Raw genomic sequence first — 24181 nt, 5'->3', positions numbered from 1 at the left:
ATTGATGTTAGGCTGATTGACCTGTAATTGCCGGGTTTATCACTCTTCCCCTTTTTTTGACAAGGCTGTAATATTTGCAATCCTCCAGTCCTCCAGCACTAGCCCCATATCAAAGGAGGATTGCTCGTCTATAGCAAAATAATGGTTTAACTGAGTTTAGGAAGCTACTCACATCACTTGGCAAGATAATTCACATTCCAGTCTATGACTATAAAAATTCACACTGTGGTGCAAGCCTCACTATTATCTGTCAAGTCTTTTGTCATTCAGTGCACACCATTCTTTTCTTTGTAGAAGAAATTTGCTTGCATTCAATGCTCAGCACCCAAGGTCCTGTGGCAAGAAGCCTTAACAATCTACATCATTGTCAAACACATACATGAATAGGTATGTAAGGCAATTAGTACTGACATTGCTTACCTGCTCAGTTTCCTATAAATCAAAGATCTTCTTCTGCAGATGCCTCCATGTGGGATTAGTGATACATGGAGAGTTGATCCACCAGGCTATTGCCTCCTACATTCATTGTACCTTCTGGTTATTTGTGGGGTGCCCTCCTGATCTGTAGAGGGCATTATTCATGCCATGCAGCCTCCATTGCAGAGCCTTAATCATAACATCCCCTTATCAGTGCACAAGTTCACCCTGTGCACAGCTACATTTTCCCACCACCTGTTACTTGCGCTGCCAGTTTAACTGGCAACATTCTTTCAGTTGTATGCTGATCAGCTCTATATGTGTGTGTTAATACTAATGCATCCAGACTTGTGTGAGTTGGATAAAGTAAAGTTACCTTAAAAAAGCTCCTAACTAATGCTCCATTTATGCGGAAAGGGGGAATTAGCACCAGGGAGGAAGCACTGTGACCCCGAATTCAGGCAGAGTTCAGGGAGGTGAAGAAATGAAGGGTAGCAATCTTTGCGTTGGAGGGACACTCTCTACAGAAGGCAGCTGCTTGAGTTATGTGGGAAGCGATGGCAGAGCAGGTGAATTTAGTATTTGTGGTCAGGAAGTCATCATTGCAGACGCAGAAAAGTTTAACACCTTGAAGACGTTTGCCAAGGTAAGTGCGTGCTGACGTTCTCTCTTTCCAGTATTCTGGTACGGGATGATAGAAACATATACCCTCACCAGTTACATCTACAAATGGGCTACTTGCTTATCATTTGGGAGCCGTTTGGTCTATCCTAAAGTATCACAAGGCAACCCTATTCATGTTCTTGCACTCTTGTTTTGGGAGGCATAGTGGACAATTGCATATTAAGACAGGGCTCATGAACAAGCTAGCAATTCCCCAATCTCTTCAAGATTGCAAGAAAAAGTATCCCGCAATAAAAGGGAGAAGATGCCATTGGTAACAAGACACCTAACCTCAATGGACCCATTGGATAAAGCTCCTACAGATGGCCAACCTGCATCTCCAGACTAGTGCTTATCATTGCTGGTTTTTCTTCATTTGTCACACACTCAAGCATTCAATTAACAGAAAACATAGCAGGCACCAGAACATCATAGAATGGCATGTGTTGGGTAGTGAAATGTGTTACATAGAGTGTGTTGCAGATTGCAATAAATGCCACTTCCCATTGCACTTCCCGAGGAGCCGCAGCTTGCAACGACCAAGGCTGCAGGAGCATGTTCCCCACAACACACAGAATTACTCAATTCACCTGCAGCAAGCAGCAGCCCAGGAATATCCATCCCAACAAGTCAAATTTAGAGTTAGAGTTAGACCACGGAGCACTGGGTCAAACACAAAGCAGAAGGGAGGAGCAGCAAGTGTAGGATGCAGCTCAGCAGCAGGAAGGAGTTGGCTGGAGGTTGTAGGTTTTAGGGGTAATAGTATTAAAATGGCTAACATACATTGACAGAAAATGGCTGATATGGTATGAATTATGGGACAGAGAAGTTAGCCTGAGTTAGAAACTCAGACAGGCACTTCATTGCAGACAGATCACCAAGGCAACAATGATAAAACATTCCTCGGAGTTGGCTAGCTGGAACCTTAATGAGATAAGGAGGAAGAACAGGGCCTTGTCTGTTATTAACCACAATATAAGCTTAAGCAAGAGCAAATAATCAAATAGAGTAGATTATAATATATGATGTTTATACCAATGATTGTGAAACTATAAGAAATAACATAATTACCAGAAGGTAAGTTAGTCGAGGGGTAATGAGAGAATTACTGAAGAAATGTGACTGAATGTGTCCTAGTGAATCACAGATTAGAGAAGTTCCAGCTGGTATTGCTGGTTTTGCGCCAAAAATAGGAGAAGACACAGAAGGGTCAGGTGTCATAGATAGATCATCATAGAGTATAAAAGTGAGAACATGTTGAGGACATCGGAGATCAACCTTCCAAGGTTCCACCAAGCGGGCTGACTTATGTGAGTATACAGACGTGTGAAATTTGCATGCTTGCTATGATTGATATGTCAATATAAGATAAAGCTAAAGAAAAGTCTTTTAATAAAGTATTAAACTTGCTGAATCTAGACTTTCAAACCTATTAAGTAATAGGATTGGCCGGAGTGGCTATAATCTGACAGAGGTCCAGCTCCAGGCCATCCTCAGATATCAAGTTCCTGGTTCGATGGCACCCAGGACCTGTGTACAAAATAAATCTGCTTTCTGAGCATTGTCAATTTATTGAGCCCAATGGGAGTATGCAAACTGTGATGGCTAATATGAAGTGGCCCATTACCTGTATCTATGTAGTGTTGTTTGACCGCTTCACAGAACTGCAGTCCCTCCTAGAGGCAGACCTCCAGGGCATCTGCATTGAAACCCACCCCCCACCCCCCACAGCTGAGGTCCTAAGCATTGCTGTGGGTTCGCTCAGGAATGTCATAACTGATGCTATAGAGTCCTTAGATTCCAACGTCCGTGAATCTGATCTGTCTGGATTCACCAAGCTGGGGAATCGTGTGGACAGGACCCTGACTTGGGACTTCAACAATGTCACTGCAGCTCTGTGGTCTGCTCCCATACAGATGATAGGACATACAGAAGGAGTGCTTAGCAGTAATGGCATCTCAGGAGTAGGCACAGTTGAGGCAGCTGTCTCTCAGGATGACTTTCCATCCATGCCACCCAGATGTTTGACTTAAGTGACTCATACAGAGCCAGAAAACAGGCAGGCACAGACTGGCACCACTATAACTTGCAATTGCACAAACATCTTATGACCCCGCAGAAGGACATACATGGCCACCACCATCCCAGGATGCTGGGGACACCCAGCAGCCATCTCACTCCCTTCTCCCATAGGGTAGCACCAATAAGGAGCACTTGAATGGGGCAGTAGAATACATTCACCATACGCAGTCACTAATGGGAAACATTGGGGTAAGAGTCAGAACCAAACACCCTTCCATTAATAAGGGTTTGCCTTTGGATTTTGACTTTCTTGTCCAGGACCACATTTCTGCATCAGAAGATGAATGGATGTACATGCATGATTGATGAGGTGAACTATAGGGTCATAATGTCATTTGGGTTTGGTGTAACACTTTATTGGATCATGATACAGGAATGCTTCTGCCAAAGGCTTTCAGGTTTGAGTGAGAGGGCTCTCCATTGAATGTTGTTGGATTTGTCTTCCCTGCTATTGCTTCAGTTGAGCTGTCAACTTCTCTGCTTCGACTTCATTGTCTTCATCTTCTTGGCCGACTGCACGATGACTCCTTTCCTCTAGCATAATTGTGCAGCATACATTACATCACTATCATTTTGGAGATCTTTTCACCCCAGGACCTATCCAGGTGCAGGAATCTTCATTTCAGCCATGCCTATTGTATGCCCTATTAGTATCCTTGTGGAGTCACATATCTCCTTATATTTTCTTTCTCTTGTAGTTTTTGCAATCCACATCGGTGTCACAGGGTATTCCTGGTCACCCAAGATTCGATTATGGCAGCAATGCCATGAAATAATGGTAGGACCATTGACTGGAGTAGATTAAATGCATCATGGCAGCTTCCAGGGTCCCTGGCACCCAGCTGCATGATAGCCACATAAATGTTAATGGAGTGGAAGCCCTTTCTATTCATAAGTGCCAGAGCATTGATGCAAGTAGCCTGTATGATCACATCGATTCCATCAGTGAAACCCTGCACTCTTAGGAAGCCAGTTACTCTGAAAAAGTGAAGAGTTCTCTCGTACTGATGGTCATTGTTCTTTGAAAAAATGATGAGGTCTTCAACCACGACAAGTTATTCATCAGCAACCTGACGTATACAATCTGGCTGATCTGATAGATATCACCCAAGGTAGTTTGGATGGAAGCCAGAGGCTTAGAAATGGAAGGCAGTGATGACTTTTACTGCCATGGACAGAGTGGTTCCAGTCATGGAGGAGGCTTTACATCTCACTGTAGGAGACAGCCCAATTTTGAAACCACTTCCAAGGTGAAGTGTAAACGTTGAATGTAGAGCCCCTCAGACAGGCCTACGTAATGGTGGTGTTGTCTCTACACCCGCTTCCTTGGATAGGAGTGAATCCACTGACCTTCCTGCATAGGAACACCAAACTCTACTCCCTATAGTAGAGATCCCCTACTAATTCTCTAGCTCTTTGAAGATGAAAGGAATTTCTAAAGAAATGCCCAATCTATGCTGCAGAGGTTGGTTCTAAACAGAGGGTAATTCACCAAAATATTAAGGTGTAGATACATTTTAAAAAATCACTAGGAATCTGACATCTGGCCTGAAAACACTGGGAGGTAAAGAAAGGCAGCAAGGGTGTGAATGATGTCTTCTGTCTCTATAGCTCAATGTTAGACCTCGCCACAGCACTTCCTTCCCCAACAACTCAAACACTTCCCTGTCCCCTGCTCCACCTGCTTCTCCTCCAATCACAATGGCACACTGCACCAACCCTCCTTTTTATTCTGATCACACTCACCTATTGCTGCCCTCAGAACAGGCACCAGATGACCACACCATCCTCTTCCAATGCCTCGTCTCTGTTGTCCAACTGAGTGGGACTATCCTCGCCTGGTTCCATTCTTATCTATCCAGTCATAGCCAGAGAATCACCTGCAATGGCTTCTCTTCCCACTCCCGCACTTACCTCTGGAGTCCATTGGAAAAGAGAATTGGGTGGGGTGTAAAACGGGCTGCCAAATCACTGTCGCCCATTTTGCACTACCATCCAAGATCAATTTCAAGGCCACTGAGAGTCTAAAAGCCGACAAATCTCCTGGACCTGATGGCCTACATCCTAGGGTTCTAAAAGAGGTGGCTGTAGAGATAGTGGATGCATTGGTTTTGATCTTCCATAATTCCCTAGATTCTAGAACGGTCCCCATGGATTGGAAGGATATAGACAGGTTAGGTGAATGGGCAAGGAGATGGCAGATGGAGTATAATGTGGGGAATTGTGAAATTATCCACTTTGGTAGGAAGAATAGAAAAGCAGAATATTTTTTAAAAGATGAGAGACTAAGAAATGTTGGTATTCAGAGAGATTTGGGTGTCCTTGAACATGAATCACAAAGAGTTAACATGCAGGTACAGCAAGCAATTAGGAAGGCAAATGGTATGTTCGCCTTTATTGCAAGGGGTTGGAGTATAAGAGTAAGGCAGTCTTGCTGCAATTATATAGGGCACTGGTGAGACCACACCTGGAGTACTGTTTATAGTTTTGGTCTCCTTATCTAAGGAAGGATATACTTGCCTTCGAGGGGGTGCGATGAAGGTTCACTAGATTGATTCCTGGGATGAGGGGGTTGTCTTATGAGAAGAGATTGTGTAGAATGACACTATATTCTCTAGAGTTTAGAAGAATGAGATGTGATCTCATTGAAACATATACAATTCGTAGGGGGCTTGACAGGGTGAAAAGCTGTTTCCCCTGGCTGGAGAGTCTAGAACTAGGGGTCATAGTCTCAAGATAAGGGGTTGGCCATTTAGCAGGTTCTGAATTTTTGGAATTCTTTACCCCAGAAGGTTGTGGATACATCAGTCGATGCTCAAGACTGAGATTGATAGATTTTTGGACACTAAGGGAATCAAGGGATACGGGGATAGAGCGAGAAAGTGGAGTTAAGGTAAAAGATCAGCCATGATCTTATTGAATGGCGGAGCAGGCTCAAGGGGCCATTTGGCCTACTCCTGCTCCTATTTCTTGTATTCTTATATAGTGTGATTAGTTGGCTCCTTCACTGGCATCATCAGTGCACAATTCATTACTAGCACAAGTATAAAGTTGCAAACCCTTTTTTAATTCTACACAAAGATCATAAATTATCTGTTGTTAAAATCTAAATCTCTGAGAATAATACACGACTGTCTAAGCAACAAGTTGGCCATTAACACGCTGTCTGTATGCCGGAAGGTTTATTATATTTCTATGGTATGACCATGGGATAATATTCCACAGGACTAACAATTATCCTTTTAATTACAATATATGGGATGCCCACCAATTCTTCTATTTAGTCCAAAATGGGGTAAGTACCACACTACCAGACCATTACATTCAGACTAAAACTAATGGTCAGGTTTATTTACAAATAGGACAATTACACAGAAGCATAAATACACAGCCAAATACTAATAGTACAAATACTTACAAAGCATTAAAGGCTGAATCAATTCACAAGAGGTTCAAATGTTGTGCTCACAATGTATTTCTTACAGAGTCTGATACTCTTCAAGAACCTTGAAAGAAACAGCTTTCTGTCGACTTGTTAATGTAATATTTATACATGATCGAGGAGACGTTTTTGCCCACTTCATGGAATTCAATGTCAATTCCAAAAACCAAAACTGAGCTGACAGCTGAACTAAAGTTGAGCAGCTATGGTAGGGCCTAGATGTCAACAAAGCTGTTCCTGTCATAGGCATAAAAGTTAAGGCACTAACTAGCTTCCTCTCAAGTATACGCCGATGGGTCAGCCACCAGAGAAAATATGTAAAACGCTCTTCTCTAATGGCAAAGCTGCTGGAAGTGTGGCAGGGCAAGTCATGACTACCTGACTGACCTGGTGCTGATCTTGGCAAATTTTCCAGAGTTAGCCGTGAAGGATTTTGAGCTTTTCGATATGGGCTTTTTGGTGCTTGGTCTTAAGGAGGACTAAGTAAGGCCTATGGAGCAGGAACTGTCATGGTGACACTCGTCCGGGAACCGTGAGATGGATAAAGGAATGACTTGAAACTCTGGGTTAGTGGGGTGAATATTTGGTAAAAGAGCATAATGGGTTAAAAGTATGAACAGTACAGGAAGGATAACTCGTGCAGCCAATACAATCGAAACAAAATTACAAGTAGACTATTTTGAGATTAATAGCCTACCGAGGTACATGCCAACATACGAAATTGACGAGCAGGAAAAGACCAGCTGGTCCACCAAGTCCGCCCCGCACCTTATGATGGCTGGAGCACCATGACTAGACATTTCCATCCCCTCATCCCCCCATCGGATCATTGTATCAAAACACCAATTGAGCAAAGGCCTCTTTAACTTCACCAAGATCAAAAAGAATGATGGGCCTGTTCACAGCTCAAAGATGCCTTGAGAAACTTGTTCTGCCATACAAGGACACTTATTCGTAACAAGAGAACAGATAAAACAGCTGCTCTGCTGAATCCAGAATAGCTTTTAAAAGGGAAGGGCATAAATATTTGACAAAGAAGCATTTTAAAGGCTACGAGGTAAGAGCAGAGGAATGGGAATAGGTGAAGAGCTCTTCCATCGAGCTGGCACAGGTACATCGGGCTGAATGGCCTCCTTCTGTGCTGTAAATTTTTATGATTCTATGATGAGAAAAGAAAGAAAAACAAGTCTGTGCTGCCAAGCAACAGACTTAGAAAGGAAAGATATAAAACATGCAGGTTTGCAGTGATTTTCAGGAGACCACAAGTAGCATTCGAGGAAGACATTAATGAACAATTAACCCCCTCAACTCTCCCTGAACAAGAGCTTGATCACCCTTGCTTCTGAGTTGTGCTCCCAGGATAAGGTTGTATGACATTGTTATCTGGAAAAACTGTCCTGTCTTAATGTCAATAAAATCAGAAAACCATATTAAAGACTCGTTTGATTTTTAACCTTTCGGGTCAATAAGAAAATCCTACAGCCTTATTAAAAAAAATTTGGTGGTATTCCCGCCTGTACTTGGGAGCTTTCCACTGGCGAGGAGGGGGAATAGATATTGGCGGTTGCTGCAAGAATTGTACATCTACAGCAGCTTAAAGTGCCAGGCAGCATTGTCAACTGGGTCTATTGATGTTGCTAAATTCCAGTAATAAAGGAATGCTGAACGCAAAATCATTCACTCCATTATGGGGCCTGTTGTGGACATTTAAAGTTTCCTCTGCACTTCCCATTGTCTAGTCATGTTGGACATCTGTTGAATACTGCCAAGAATAGCGTTCAGCATTACCGAGGTGATAGTGATTGACCTTGGGATGCTTAATATCACTGGGGCATTATTGCTTCATTTAAATGCACTAGCTCAAATTTGGGCCGGTGCTTCTGAATCCCAGCAAAAATGACAACAGAAAATAAATCAGGTACAAAAATGAGTAGCTAGCTTGTGTAACCGGCTGCCGACCCATCTACTCACATCTACCCACCACCCCATTACCATGCTAACCAATTGAAAACCTTAGGAAAATTCTACCTAATGAATGATCAACTTTCCCCAGTCTACAAACTTCGACATATTAACATTTCAAGGAAACAATTGCTTAGCCACCAAACAAACAACTTAATTAGTTTCTAACCACGGATAGTGGCACAACGAAGGAAGTATGCCAACTCTTATTGAAACTGTAGATGAGTTCGCACAGTTTCATATATGGGCCTCAATGGAGAATTGGAACTCTTTAAAGACATAGGGGTAAATATTGGATCTTGTTGCACCCATTTTACTGACACAAAATGCATCCGAGGGGCGCTTGAAATACACCCAATGCCATATTGGCTAGGCAAAATTCAGTTGTCCCTGTTGGCTGCCTGAAACAGGCGTCAATCCCTATGCATATGCCAATGAGTGGCCTAATGCTTGTTTAAGAGCCCATCTAAGAAATTGGTCCGGAGCTGGCCTACACCGCTCAGTTTTTTGGTTCCTTCTGTGGCCTAACTAGCGGTCCTTATGGGGACCACTGAAGGCCACCACCAAACATTTAAGTATTAAAAAAAAACTTAATGTAGAGCCAAGAGGAGCAGGAGTGCTCCTCCCTGCTCCACAGCACTACTGCGGGGTGCTGCTGGCCCGCGCTCACCCCTCTCCTGTTCGCCTTCCCCCAACCCAGAACCTACTTGAGGGCCATGGTCGGAAATATTAGGATGATGCCCAATTTCAGAGAAGCCTTGGGCCTCTGGCGCGCACTCTGACCATGTTGGCCACTCATAGAATCATAGAAATTTACGGCATAGAAAGAGACCATTTGGCCCATTGTGTCTGTGCCGGAAAGGCCCCCAAAACGGGCCTAAACCAATTTCTAGGCTGTAGGCTCTGCCCCTGTAACTTTGCCAGAAGTGAGGCAGAAAATCTGTTTCCTTGCATAATCAAGGTTTCAGCTGCATTTTCCGTCGAAGTTACAGTGGCACAGTGTGAGCAGCTCTGAGTAAATTTCAGGCCAAATTTATCGAAAGCCAATTTTAAATTCACGTTCATCAAAATACATTAAAATATAATACAGAAATGTTTCCCCTTTTAATGTAGGACAAGTTTCATCACAAACCAGTCTGAATTTGTTCAGACTGTAACTATTCAGCCGCAGAATGTATCAAAGGAACTAATTTCTTTGAGTGGCCAATGCAATGGTGAGCCAGGCATGTGCGAGTATAACATACAACCGTTAAACGTGGCACAGCACAACCATGCAAATCCTGTTTGTTGCTGCAGCACCGCGCAGTTTGAAACACTACAAGTGGAGAAGGTAGTCGAATTTTATTTCCACCTTACTTTGCAAATCAGTCATGTGCTGACCTGAATTCAATTCCTGTGATACATTTGCTCCTGTAAACACAATGATGCTAAAATAAGATCATAAAACTGAAATCTTTAATGGACACTGGTGAATTTGTGTTACAGAGTAAGTTTACCTCTAACATGTTTGTATTAATGGTTGAAAGGATATAATTCATCATAAAACGATAAACACAAGCCTCATACAGAAATAGGTTTTGCTTTGAGCTAGGGTAAATAACAAGAACGATCTGACTCTCGAGGGTGAATCTCAGCACCTATTAGCATAACCAAACTGACTTGATTTAATTGCGTTACTATGGTTGTGTGTTTTGTGTCTAGTCTCCATGGAAACTGAGGTTAATGGTATAACCTCTTTGTTAAGATATATAACTCCTACTGCACCCTGTAAACGTATTGCATTTTTGGCTCTTATTTATGCTTAACTCTCCGTGAATGTTAAACATTATCCTAATGAGGTGCACAAGTAACAGGTTTATAATACTCGATGGGGTTGATTTTAAGAGCCTTCGCCTGGTATTAATGGGGTGGGAATGGCCTCAAAATAGGCTTGGTAGCCTAACCGCCCCATTAACACCAGCGACGTGGCTGGCTCCATTTGAAAGGGATTTATCGTCGGGAGCCCAAAGCGCCTGCCTGCTTCAGCCGATAGACCCCTTTTAATATAGAAATCAGGGTCCTAGGATGTAAATAGAACCCCGATTGCCATTTTAGGTCGGAACTGGCCAGAGCCTCCCTAGTTCCACGGACGATGTAAACAAACAGATTCGCCAAAAGTCAGTGTCGAAATAATTTGGGCCGCTGCCACCCTGGGACTCCCACCTTCCGCGGTCACGACCCAGCCCCCGCAACTTACCGCGGCTGCACTGGCCCAATCTTGAGGCCTCAATCTGGCGAGCTGCACCAGGACGCCAGTTTGGTGCCCTGCTGCTTGCCTGCGGATCCTCAAAATCACGAGGGCCTCTTCGTCACCAGAATGGGCGGCCAACCATCTCATTACGCCGGTCAGTCGCCCACAAGTCAAAAATGACCCCAATGTCATTATCATAGGGACTTCAAGGCTGATTTTACAAAATTGTACGCCTGGTGAGGAGTCTTGGGAGGAGTGCATTTTGGCAATTCAGAAGCATACTCATCTCCCATGAGTGGACAGAAAATTGTGTGGAGAATGTATTCAAATTCCTGATAGGTAGTCCCGGCGGGCGAGGCTGACCGCTGGGAGTGCCGTTTCAGAAAATTGGCCCTGGGTGGATTTTTTTCCCCTCCAAAAGTGTTTAAAATGCAAAGGTTCAGCCAAGGTTTCTGTTCCTGATCACTACCTGATGCTCAATAGAGTGCACGTACAAATGTCGGACAAGGAAAGGCTGTGATGTCCACTACAGCGACGATTTGCATTTATATAGTTCCATTAATATATAGAAACCTCCCAAGGTGCATCACAATTAGATAACAACAGTATGGCACCTTTAGCATCGTAAAAACGTCCCAAGGCGCTTCACAAGAGCGATTATCAAACAAAAGCTGACACTGAGCCACATAAGGAGATATTAGGACAGGTGACCAAAAGCATTGTTAAAGAGGTAGGTTTTAAGTAGCATCTTAAAGGAGGAGAGAGAGGTAGAGAGGCAGAGAGGTTTAGGGAGGAAATTCCAGAGCTTAGGGCCTAAGCAGCTGAAGGCACAGCTGCCAATGGTGGAGCAAGAGGCCAGAATTGGAGGAGCGCAGAGATCTGAGAGAGTTGTAGGGCTGGAAGAGGTTACAGTGATAGGGAGGGGCGAGGTCATGGAGGGATTTGAGAACAAGGATGAGAATTCTAAAATTGAGGTGTTGCCAGACCAGGAGTCAATGTAGGTCAGTGAGCACGGGGGTGATGGGTGAGTGGGACTTGGTGCGAGTTAGAATATGGGCAGCAGAGGTTTGGATAAGCTCAAGTTTACGGAGGGTGGAAGATGGGAGGCCAGCCAGGAGAGCATTGGAATAGTCAAGTCTAGAGGTAACAAGGCCTGGACGAGGATTTCAATAGCAGATGAGCTGAGGCAAGGACGGAGATGGGCAATGTTACTTGGTGATGGACTGAATATGGGGTTGGAAGCTCATCTCAGGGTCAAATAGGACGCCAAGGTTGCGAACGGTCTGATTCAGCCTCAGACAGTGGTAAGGGAGAGAGATGAAGTCGAAAGCTGGGGAAAGGAGTTTGTGACGGGGACCGAAGACAATGGCTTTAGTTTTCCCAATATTTAGTTGAAGGAAATTTCTGCTCATCCAGCATGACAAATCAGAGGCAGTGGAGAGGTGGAGAGAGATGGTGGTGAGGTAGAGCTGAGTACGTGTCAACGTACATGTGGAACCCGATGTTGTACTTTCGGATGATGTCGCCGAGGGGGAGCACGTAGATGAGAAATAATAGAGGGCCAAGGATTGATCCCCATAGAAAAACATCTCAAGGTCCTTCATGGAAGCGTAATCAGATAAAAATTGACACTGAACTAAGGAAGGAGCTATTAGGAGGGATGACTAAAAGCTTGGTCAAAGAGATAGGTTTTAAGGTGGGTCGTAAGAGAGGAGCGGAAGGTGGGAGGTTTAGGGCATCAGGATATAAGGAAATGAATGTCAAGCCAGGAAGTGAGAGGTCAGGAGGGATGACTGAATGCTTGGTCAAAGAGACTGTGGTTGAGAAGGTAGAGAGAGGGGGAGAGAGGTAGAGAGGTTTAAGGAAGTAGTTCCAGAGAGTAGCGCTGAGGCAACTGAAAGCTCTGTCACCCAATGGTGGGTCAAAGGGAGATCGGGATGGACAGAAGACCAGAGTCAGAGGGTGGGGGCGAGGCTGTGCAGGTATTTATAGTCAAAGAAGAGGATTTTAAGTGTAATGTTTTGGGGGATGGGGAGTCGGGTGTAGGTCTGTCATGGGTGAAAAGGACTTAGCATGGGTCAGGATACATGCAGCATTGTTTTGACAAGCTGGAGCTTGAGGGTGGATTATGGAATGCCAGCAAGTTGAGTGTTAGAACAGTTGAGACTAGAAGTAGAATAGCAGTCATATACTCAAATCTAAGCTCACACATGAGGAACAAACATGAGAGCAAAGTACTGGAGGACTGCTGATGGCTGTGGGAAATAACTCAGCATCAACTGAGGGGAAAAACATTTGGAATCTCTCTCTTCCTCTTGACATCCAAAAAATTACCCCCATAATATTCTTACACTAAACAGTTCACTTGTACTTTTTTTCACCGTGTTACACTATTTCTCCAGGGGTTCCACCGATCTCCTGTGAAGTTACAACAGAAGATTGGGACAACATGGAGGAAATACAGGTACCTTGTATTGTGACTGTTTTTAAAGGGAGAGCCACCAAGCCAAAATTAGACCAATAAAAATACTACATTTCTTGTCACAAGGAGCGTTATGACAAATGTAAGGTTCATAATTCAGTAGGGAACCAAGCTGAATACAGAAAGTACAGAGGTGATCTAAAAAAGGGAATAAGAGGGGCAAAAAAAAAGTATGAGAATAGATTAGCGGCTAACATAAAAGGGAACCCAAAAGTCTTTTATAAACATAGAAATAGTAAAAGGGTGGTGAAGGAAACGAGGGGCCGATTAGGGACCAAAAAGGAGATCTTCTTATGGAGGCAGAGGGCATGGCTGAGGTACTAAATGAATAATTTGCATGTCTTCATTAGTGTACCAGTAAAGGAAGAAGTAATAGTGATATTGGATAGGATAAAAATAGATAAAGAGGAGGTACTTAAAAGGTTAGCAGTACTCAAAGTAGAAAAGTCACTTTTAGAGACAATAATCGGGACAAAATTAATTGGCACTTGGAAAATTATAGGCTAATAAATGAAAGTTAGCAAGGATTTGTTAAAGCAAAATCATGATTGACTAACTTGATTGAGTTCTTTGATGAAGTAACGGAGAGGGTTGATGAGGGTAGTGCGGTTGATGTTGGGTATATGGACATTCAAAAGGCATTTGATAAAGTGCCAAATAATAAACTTGCAAGCAAAATAAAAGTCCATGGGATTAAAGGGATAGTAACAGACTTCAGGAGAACATAGGCAGACTGGTGAAATGGGCAGACTCATGTCAGATGAAATTTAATGCAGAGAAGTGTGAAGTGATACATTTTGGTAGGAAGAATGAGGAGAGGCAATGTAAAATTAAATGATACAATTCTAAAGAGGGTGCAGGAACAGATACTCCTGGGAGTGTACGTACACAAATCTTTGAAGGTGGCTGGACAAGTTGAGAAGGCTGTCAAAAAAGCATATGAGATCCTTGGCTCTATTAATAGAGGCATAGAGCACAAAAGCAAGGAAGTTATGCTGAACCTTTATAAAACTCTGGTTAGGCGTCAGCTGAAGTATTGTTTTAAATTCTGGGCACCACACTTTAAGAAGGATGTGAAGGCCTTAGAGAAGGTGCAGATGAGATTTACTAAAATGGTGGCAGGGATGAGGGACTTCAGTTATGTGGAGAGACTGGAAAATCTGTGGTTGTTCTTCTTACAGCAGAGAAGGTTCAGAGGAGATTTGATAGAGGTGTTCACAATCATGAAGAGTTTTGATAGAGTAAATAAATAGAAACTATTTTCGGTGGCAAGAGGGTCGGTAACCAGAGGACGGAGATTTAAACTAATTGGCAAAAGAACCAAAGGTGACATGAGGAAAAAAAATTTTACGCAGCAAGTTGTAATGATCTGGAATGCACTGCCTGAAAGGGTGGTGGAAACAGATTCAATAGTAACTTTCAAAAGGGAATTAGATAAATACTTGAAGTAGCAAAATTTGCATGGCTATGGGGAAAGTGCAGGGGAGTGGGACTAATTGGATAGGTGTTTCAAAGAGCCAGCACAGGCACAAAGGGTCGAATGGCTTCCTCCTGTGCTGTATTATTCTATGGTTCTATGATATTTCAGCTGATCAGGTGCACGTATCTTGCTCACCTTTAGCAGTGACACTTTGAGGTGTGACAGGCAGGTGCTTGATGCAAAACTTTTAATGATATAAATAGATTTTTTTGCCCGAGATATGCTGTACAGACCTTATGAATTTCACAGGGAACTTATCACTGAAGAAAGATTCTTGCAGCTTTGAACCAAATAATGTCATTTTGTTAATGTTATTTATATTTTAGATGAAAATGCTGCCTGAGCTGACACATACCAGAAATGGAGATTAGTCCAGTTTTAGGTAGTTTACCTCTTATGCATGGATCAGGGTACTTAACAATAATTGAACTCGACAGCCATGTCAAAACACTGTATGGTTTAACAGAGAATGGCAGCAGCAAGCTGACAGCTTAGGAGTACCATTGTGAAGGATTAGCTTCTACCTGGAGAATCCTCTGTTACGCATGAAGTTGCAATTACATCATATAGTGCATGCATAATCGAGCTACTGTCCTGTCAGAACTTCCACTGATATCCAGTTGAAAAAAAAAGATACTTTTGATCTAAAACTCACAGCTGAACACTTGTGAACCTACCAACAATCAATGATTCTTAGCTTGAAATTTGTCTCTTGCCCTTATGTAATAAACATGGCTGACCCAGGAAGGATACCCAGTGAGAATACTCCATGTGATATATTTACATCCACATGTGTCACCTATGGGTCCAGGAGAATTGCTGTTTCCTCAGCGTTTCCCTCAGCAACTGCATATTTTCAACGCAGATTTTCTGTGGAGTTGCAGCATGATCAGGCGATGCAACATGTTGAGTCCATCTCCTTATGATCACCATTGGCAACTTCCAGCCGTTCCATGAGCTTTTTCATTGTAGCAAAAGAAAAAAGACAGCATTTATATAGCGCCTTTCATAACCACAGGATATCCCAAAGTGCTTTACAACTAATGAAGTACTTTTGACGTGTGATCACAGTCGTAATGTAGGAAATGCGGCAGCCAATTTGCACATAACAAGCTCCCACAAACAGCAATGAGGTAATGTCCAGATAATCTGTTTTAGGGATAAATATTGGCCAATAATACACATTTATACCATGTGGAATTTTTGCAAGCAGGCAATATTATAGTTCAAATTTTAATAATAAAAGCTGGCACTATATGAAGTGACAGAATATGGCTTCATAAAATAATTGAACTCTTAGATTGCTGCTGGCTCCAGGGAATTTTGTGCTGACTGGCTGGCCAGTTCTATTTTGATGTTTCAGTTCATGCATTGTGATGCTGAAAAATATTTCTAATACTTCATTAATAATGCCACTGAAATATCAGGAGTAGCTTTATTATTGTAATACTAATATTGCTCTATTAAAGTTAATGCTTAACACATCTAAATATTGTGTGGGATGAATTTCCAATGGGTCTTGTTCTGCTGTTTACACTGTTTTCAAGGATTTCTGTGGCTCTTCCACCGAAGTTACAGAAAACAAGTGGGGGGGTCCTCTGTGGAAATTCACCCCCCCCCATTACTTCAGGGCTCCCCAATGGTCTAGTGGGTGATGTAAGAAATTAAGATTGAGAAATAGTAAGGGAATCCATTTATATTCTTATATTATATTCCATTTTAATTCTGTAGTTAAAAAAACTTATAGTTAGAGTTGAAAGACTGCAAAAAGGCTGAAAATGTGTCTGTACAGAGGACGTGTGCAGCCTGCTTCTGCATTGTTTACATTTAGATTCGCGTTATCACCACAGCTGGAGACTCAGTTAGCTTTTCATGCCTTGCTAACCCAAACATTTCTGTGCACCTTTGGGATCATAATATTTAGCAGGCCTAGGAATATCTTGATAGGGACTGGTACCGAAAGTCTGTAAAAGATTATAGAATGCAGATGCCTATGGAGTAGTGCAGCTAGCAACAGTATAAATGGAGTAAGATTGTAGCCATAGGTTGGGAGCTGAAGAAGGGATGCATCTGGAGGGTTGAACTCAACTGGCTGTAATGTGTGTATCTTCCGCGGCCGCATCTTATGTGATCTCAGTGTTGGCCGTGAGTATGTTGGTTCATTAAACCTTTAGTAAACTTTCAAGCGTTTGACTACGTGTTTGAACTCATTATTGGTACAGGCACAGGACTACAGCCTTTGTCTATATATTGAAACAGATTTACATTCCTAACAGGTAAGGTCACTTTCTGCCAGTATAATACTAGACCATACAGTTCAGAAAGCTGTGCATTTGATTTCCAGTCTGTGCTGAGTTATTTGTATAGCAGTAGGGTCACTACAATTAACCTCCCTCCTGATTGGTATTCAGTGATCCTGCTGAAAAGTACTCAGGCAAGGATAGCATGAGCTTTGGAGATGCCCTCCACCCTCATGTCAATTAATCTTCTGATACTCACTACATAAGCTCATGAAAGGAGAATGGCCACTTGTATGAGTTACCAGATGGGAACTGTGGCCTTGTGGAAATCATACATTCAGGACAGGAAGTCGGGAGAAAAATTGTGAAAAATGGATGAATGAATGTTTTATATTCACTTCATTCTCCACCTACTAGTTTTGCTTCTACCATTACCTCTACTTTTAATATTTTAGCTTTATTGTTAAAAAAATAATATTCAGTATTCAGGAGCTGGGCCTACACTATCAAATATTGACTTCTTATTGGCTGAAACCTGACTCTACAACATTGTGGTTTGTTCTGAAAGTATCATTGAAGTGACCATGTCTAATTTCTGACTGTTCTTTGAGCCTAATATTAGGTGCTATGGCCAGATGAAAAATTCTTATCGACACCATTTTTTCAGTCTGTGTTAAGGTTTTCTTTTTCCTTGGGCAAATCACGAGAGTCTGACATTGTAGATCTTTTTGTTGATTGAAGTTTTTAACATCGCTGAAGATCATAGCCATGCTCGTGGCAGTTCTCAGTGGCACATTAAGATACTTTTCATTAACTTCATTTGTTATCAAATGCTAATGCCACTCACTAGTCCTGTACAGTAGCCACTTATCCTTTATCTGTCATAGCGGAGGGAGTTTGTGTTCTGTTTGAATGCAATTTACAATATGCGGAGAACAAAATTGCATAACTCAAGTGGCTTTTTTAGTCAATTTGAATGGAACTGGCTGCCAATTTGATTTTTAACTTTCCATCCGGAGGAATTTTCAAAGTGGTTGTATTAGAAAACCGGGTGGACACAGACCAGGCATTTCCTTTCTTCTCTCAAAATATCTAAATTGCAAGGTACAGGGGACAGTAGCTTTGTTTATTTTAAGAGCATCAAACTTCTTTCTAACAATATTCTTTGTTGTTTGCATACTGCCTAGCTCCTCCTGGTGCTCCTGAAAATCTGATATCTGACTTTGCCAACTTTCCCTCCTTATCCTGACAAGGTCCCAAGTGGAAATAGGGTGGTGCATGAATCATGCTCGCTTGATGGGAAGTGTACTGACCGTGCCAGGGTCTGGAAAATCTAGGCTCATGATCCTGGCCAGTTGGGTGCTCATTCCCAGTCATTCTGGACTGGACTTTGCTGGGACTGGAAAATCTGCCCTGTCAAAGTCTTCAAATATGTTTTGGAAGTGGATTTAACCCCATTTTTGAACCACGCCTCTCACCAGGTCTTGTTGTGACATTAATAATTTAAGGAATGGTAGAAAGTAGGAGCCTTGTCAAGAGGATAATGGGACAAACCAAACTTAACAACCTGTTCTGATATGCTCATTGTCTAACAGCGCATTACTTGCATTAATCAAACTCTGAGCTATTCTTGTGCTTCATCACTCACTCTATGTTTTCTGGCGGCTTATATAAATAATTACAGATGTCTGGGAGTGAGTAATAACATTGTAATTTAAATGGAGTGTTCAGATGGTATCATAAATCATAAAGGCAAAACTTGATAATGTTGCAGCTTTATTGCTGTCTGGCCGTTAATTTTATAGTACACAAGATGGGCTACATTTCCTTCTTTAACGCTGCTGGTGTAAAGCTATGCACACTGGGAATGCACATTGGGAATGCGGGCTTGTGCCCGATTGAAAGTCCCTACAAATTTACACCCACTAAAACTACACTGAAGGTCCACACATGCAGCACTAAAAGGTGATAATTTGCCCAAGGTGGTTAAATAAAATGAGGTCCATGCTTCTGACAGAAAAGAAGGAAGGAAGGAAGAACAAAGGAAAAAGAAAGGAAGATGGAAGAAGAAATGAAGAAGAAAGGAAGAACTTGGATTTATCTAGTGGCTCTTATGACCTCAGGACATACCAAAGCGCTTTATAGCCAATGAAGTATATTTCAAGCGTAGTCACTGTTGTAATGTAGGAAAACGCAGTTAATGGTAGAGCTGACACAACACTGAATGCATATGGTGACAGGCCACTGTGAAGCCATCACCACTGAATACAATTCACAGGCTCCAATTACTCGGACAATGGTCTTCTTACCATTTGCCCGTCTGCTGTTGGCTATAGTCTGAGGAGATGGGCAGCAGTGTCCCAGCTTTCTCCACCCAAAGACTTCTTGGTTGTGCCACTGTGACAGGGTGTTGAGTGAAGAAGAAAGATGGAGAATCAGAGGGTCTCTCTAGTCCTTGTTCGAGAATCTCCCCATACCACTTCAAAAACACCGACAGTGGTCTAGGAATAGGATCTTGCTCAACCTCTCAGTTGGAATCTTGTGTGGTTCAGGGACGTAATGGCCCCGATATTAGCAGGAGGTGGGATGGCAGCGGTGGGGGGGGGGGGGGTTACTGGGCGTGTGGGTAATCCGCCCAATAAAATCTGTCCGTTCTCCACGCGATCGCGGGTAAATTGGAGCCACTTAACGTGGCTTCCGGATTTGCTGTTGGAAAGCTGCGCAGTGGGCGGACTGCACACCCGCATCACAGGCTGTCAGCTGGAGGAGCTCTATTTAAAGGGACAGACCTCCAATGGCTGCTCCTAGAGCAAAGGCCCACACAGCACATTGGAGTAGCGCAGGGGAAAGGCTGCTCCAAGATTTAGCGATGCCTCACTCCAGGTGCTACTGGATGGGGTGAGGAGGAGGAGGGATGTCTTCTACCCGGTGGATGGGAGGAAGTGGCCTGCTTCTGCCACCAAGAAGGCCTGACTCGAGGTGGCAGAGGAGGTCATCAGCAGCAGCAAAATCTCCCGCACCTGGGTCCAGTGCAGGAAGCGCTTCAATGACCTAACTAGGTCAGCAAAAGTGAGTACACTTACTAATTCTCCTACATTCCGTCTTCCACATCAGCACCCCCACCCCCCCAACTCATTCTGCACTGCCAATACTACTCTATTACATCACTCCTCACACCCATTGAAGGCTCATCCTCAACTTACCTGCACTTCCTCACCTCCCCATTACTCACCCCACCACTACCATTCACCCCAATCCTCATACAATGTCATGGCTCTGTCTCGTACTCACCCTCTGATGCATCTCTTCCACAGTCAGCCCCACCCAAACCAATGCATTCATTGGTTGGCCATGTCAACATCACTCACTCACGTGGCTGTACTTTTTCCCCTTATAGGAGAAGAGAGCCCAGAATGCACAGGAGAGGGCGAGGACCGGAGGGGGGCCGCAACAAATCGTCGTCCTCACAGACGCGGAGCAGGAGGCGCTGGAGCTGAGCCGCACCCTCGAGTGCCTGTCTGTCGGGGACGCCGAGACTGGCACCCGACAAACGTCTGGTGACAGAACTTTAACATTCAGTACACACAATATCAATTGATGTTAACGTGCCTTGCCATCTTCAGAACCTCAGTATGCTGATCGCAACAATACACATCTGTAATCATGCTTAATATTGCCTTCTGTTCTCTCACAGGGCCTTCAGTGACCGCTGTGATGGCAGAGGGTGATTCCTCAGAGGACCTGCCGGCCTCTGAGGGTGCACCGTCACATCTGAGCGAGCCATCCACCAGCGCAGATACACTTCGGTGGTCCTAGTCCGCAGTTAGTTGGGTTCGCACATGGTGAGTTACCACACATGTGAGCACGATCAGACACTGGTGGCAGGGGCAGCTGTGGAGAGTCCGTGTCAGTGGGGGCATTCCTCTCTCGGCTCTGCTCAGCTGGACACAGATGCTGAACCTTGGTGGCCATCCTTTAAAAGGAGAATGATTGAGCGGCAGCAGCACATTTGCGAGGTACTGGAACAGGTGCCACGCGCACTCTCCACAATAGCGCAGAGGATGGAGGAGTCCAACTCCTGCATGAGTGGAATGATGGCACAGGTACAGGAGGGAATCTCCGAGATAGTGTCACAGGGATGTGAACAACTCCCTGAGATACTGTCACAGGAACATGAGGGCATCTCTGAGATTGTGTTGTGGGTAAGTGCGGGAATGTCTGCGATGGAGAGAAGGCTAGCCTCCATTGAGCTTCAAGCACAGCTCACCAATGAGTCCATTGAGGACCTGACAACCGCTGTTCGGACTCAGGGTGAACTACATTCTGCCACCTTAAACAGGCAGGCAGATATACTAGCACTGGCCTTAAAAGGCATCACACATGTCCTCCAAACTGTTGTCCAGCAGAGTGGTAGGAGTGTTGTGGGCCTGGCCCAGGGGAGGGATGATGGCGAAAGGCGACATGGAAGTGGGGACACCACTGAAAGCGCTCCCACGTCTCACCTGTTGCCCCACTCTCAACCAATACCCGCAATGCTGCCTCCTCTCCAGGTGGCCGAGTCTGCCCCTGCACAGGTGCAGGTGGAGCAGTCTTTGGAGGGGCCCTCACGGGCACCAAAACCCAGGGGGCGTAGGCCGAAAGGATCTAATTGGTCAGGGCATGAGCTGCAGCCACAGGGGATGCACTACGTAGAAGTAGTCGGAAGTGAAAGGCGAAGGTTTTGTAAGCACGAAGGGTATGCACAAGGGTGTTTGACGGTTGGTCATATTTTTTATTTATATTTGCTTTTTGTTAAACTCACATTAAATGTTATTATTGTCACCACTACTGCCATGTCTTGGCCATTCTTGACTGGCTTCTGTAATAAGGCCGTTTTATGAGGTTCACCATGAACGCCAACACTTGATGCCATCCAATGGGTCACCCTATAGTGGGTGTATGTGCAGTTGCAGGACTGTTTTGTGCAGGGAGGGGTTGGGGGTGGGGGGAACTGTTGTGGGCGCTGCTCTTTCCAGGTGGTCTGAGGCCTGGACTGTTCACACTTTCTGATGTTAGGCGAACCGTTCACATATCAGTGACTCCCTGGCCTCACGAGCAGCCAGGTGAGCCGCTGCTCTGCCCATCGGTTGTTCCTCCTCCTCTGCCTCCTCCTCCTCAATTTGGGTGGCAGATGTGGATGGGGCCTCCTCAAGCGACACCCCTCCCTGTTGTGCCTTGTTGTGCACACGACTATAATGCGTCCCACTCTGTCTGGTGCGTATTGAAGCACTCCCCCAGAACGATCAAGGCACCTGAAGTGCATCTCGAGCGGCCCTATAGCATGCTCAACTGTAGACCTGGTGGTGATGTGGCTGTCGTTATATCGACGCTGTTGCTCGGTGTTAGGGTTCCTCAGAAGTGTCATGTGTCACGTGTGCAGGGGGCATCCCTTGTCCCGAGGAGCCAGCCCTCAACGGTCTTCGGTGCATGGAAGAGGGGCGGGATGTTGGATTCCTGGAGGATGAAGGAATCGTGGCAAATGCCAGGGAATCTGGCACACACGTGAAGGAATCTTTTGCGGTGGTCACAAACGAGCTGAGCGTTGATGGAGTGATTCCCCTTCCTGTTGACGAACAGTCCTGGCTCGTGTGGAGGTACTCGTATTGCTATATGGGTGCAATCGATTACATCCTGCACCTGTGGGAATCCCAATGCCATCTCCATCTGGCCGAGGTCGTCCATGGGGAAGTTGACGTAATGCGAGGCCCTGCGAAACAAACGGTCAGTGACCTGCCTTATGCACTTGTGTGCAGACGACTGATAGATCCCGGCGATGTCCCCGGTGGCACCCTGGAATGTTCCGGAGGCAAAGAAGTTGAGGGCAGTGGTGACTTTGACAGCAACAGGTAAGCGGATGGTGCTCGGCCCATTTGGGAGCAGCTCGGCACGAAGGAGGCTGCAGATGTCTGCGACTACCTGGCGACTGACTCTGAGCCTCTGCACTGCTGCTCAGAGAGGTCCAGGAAGCTGAGCCTCGGTCTGTAGACCCTGTGGCAATGGTAGCGCCTCATGCGATGTCGCTCTCTCTGTTGTTGCCCTCCTGTGCAGGTGCCTGTGGCGCAGCACTGTGTAGTGGAGCTCCACGTGGCGGAGGTGGACGGTGTGCCTGGCGAGGCTGGTGATGTTGCCTGTCCTCGGATGAAGTGGTGAATGCAGCCATGGCGCCCCCATCCTGACGGTATGAGTTTGAGGGGGTCCGCAAAGTAGTTAAATATGTTTGCACAGCAGAGTTTTGGGTGAAAAGTAAGAATTTTGAGTGAAAACACAAAGATCTTGCAGCCTAAACTTTGTCTGAAATGACAGAGTGCCCTGCTGCAATAAATGACGTTTTCTCTCCATCTGTCAATTTAGCATTTGCATCTCCCACTGACTGCTGGCTGAAACACGTCTGTTGCAACAGGGAGTGTTTCCCACAGCACGGGAAACACGCTGAGGAAGCTTCAATATCACACTCCTGCCAAAATGTGGAGACAATTAAGTACTTCAACTAGCTCAACAACTATGCAAAGTATCATCCCGCAGGCTTTAATTGCCGGTGGGACTTACGCATTCGGGAGGCGCGCGCACCCAGATGCGTCAATGGGGAACCTGGAAGTCTGCGGGTTGGACCCAGGCTCCGAACCCACTCGGGATTTTCGGAGCCCCCCCATCTCCAATGCACCGCTACTTCACCCAAAAATCGAACCCCATGAAACAGGGGAAGGAGAGAAAATATATTTACAATAAAAACACAACAAATTAGAAGGAGATTGAAGTATCCCTGCATAATCCCAAGCTCAAAGCAGTAACTCTATACTCAGGCAAATTCAAGTGCCCTGGGAATAAATGTTCGACTGGTATTTCAAGTCTCCAGTTTATTGGCCAAAGTGATGTTGTTGCAGCCATATTCACCACCTCAATGGGGGAAAAAGGATCTTTGAACCAACTCTAATTCTTATGAGGGGTGACAGATATGATAGAGTACCCTTTTATTAATGTCAGCCTTGGCTCAATGGTAGCACACTTGTCTCTGAGTCAGACAGCCATGGGTTCAAGCCCTACGCCAGAGACCTGAGCACATAATTTCGGCTGACATTTTAGTGCAGTACTGAGGGAGCTGCATTGTTGAAGGTGCTGTCTTTCAGATGAAAGGTTAAACCGAAGC

The 24181-nt window shown here is 44.6% G+C and overlaps 2 long non-coding RNA genes across 2 annotated transcripts in view; one reads left to right on the top strand and one right to left on the bottom strand.

The window, feature by feature from the left end:
* The window catches only part of LOC137306957 (uncharacterized), a 37374-nt gene extending 26466 nt beyond the window's left edge, over positions 1 to 10908 (bottom strand). Inside the window, exon 1 of the long non-coding RNA XR_010958976.1 lies at positions 10803 to 10908. This is a non-coding gene — a long non-coding RNA (uncharacterized lncRNA). The remainder of the gene's footprint in view (positions 1 to 10802) is intronic.
* LOC137306966 (uncharacterized) overlaps positions 1 to 24181 on the top strand; it is a 58622-nt gene that overhangs the window by 7844 nt on the left and 26597 nt on the right. Inside the window, exon 2 of the long non-coding RNA XR_010958980.1 lies at positions 13199 to 13260. This is a non-coding gene — a long non-coding RNA (uncharacterized lncRNA). The remainder of the gene's footprint in view (positions 1 to 13198; positions 13261 to 24181) is intronic.

This window comes from Heptranchias perlo, chromosome 3 (genome assembly GCF_035084215.1).
Source record: "Heptranchias perlo isolate sHepPer1 chromosome 3, sHepPer1.hap1, whole genome shotgun sequence".
NCBI lineage: Eukaryota > Metazoa > Chordata > Chondrichthyes > Hexanchiformes > Hexanchidae > Heptranchias > Heptranchias perlo.
The sequence above is the reverse complement of the archived record's forward strand: the minus strand, read 5'-3'. Positions and strand labels throughout refer to the sequence as shown.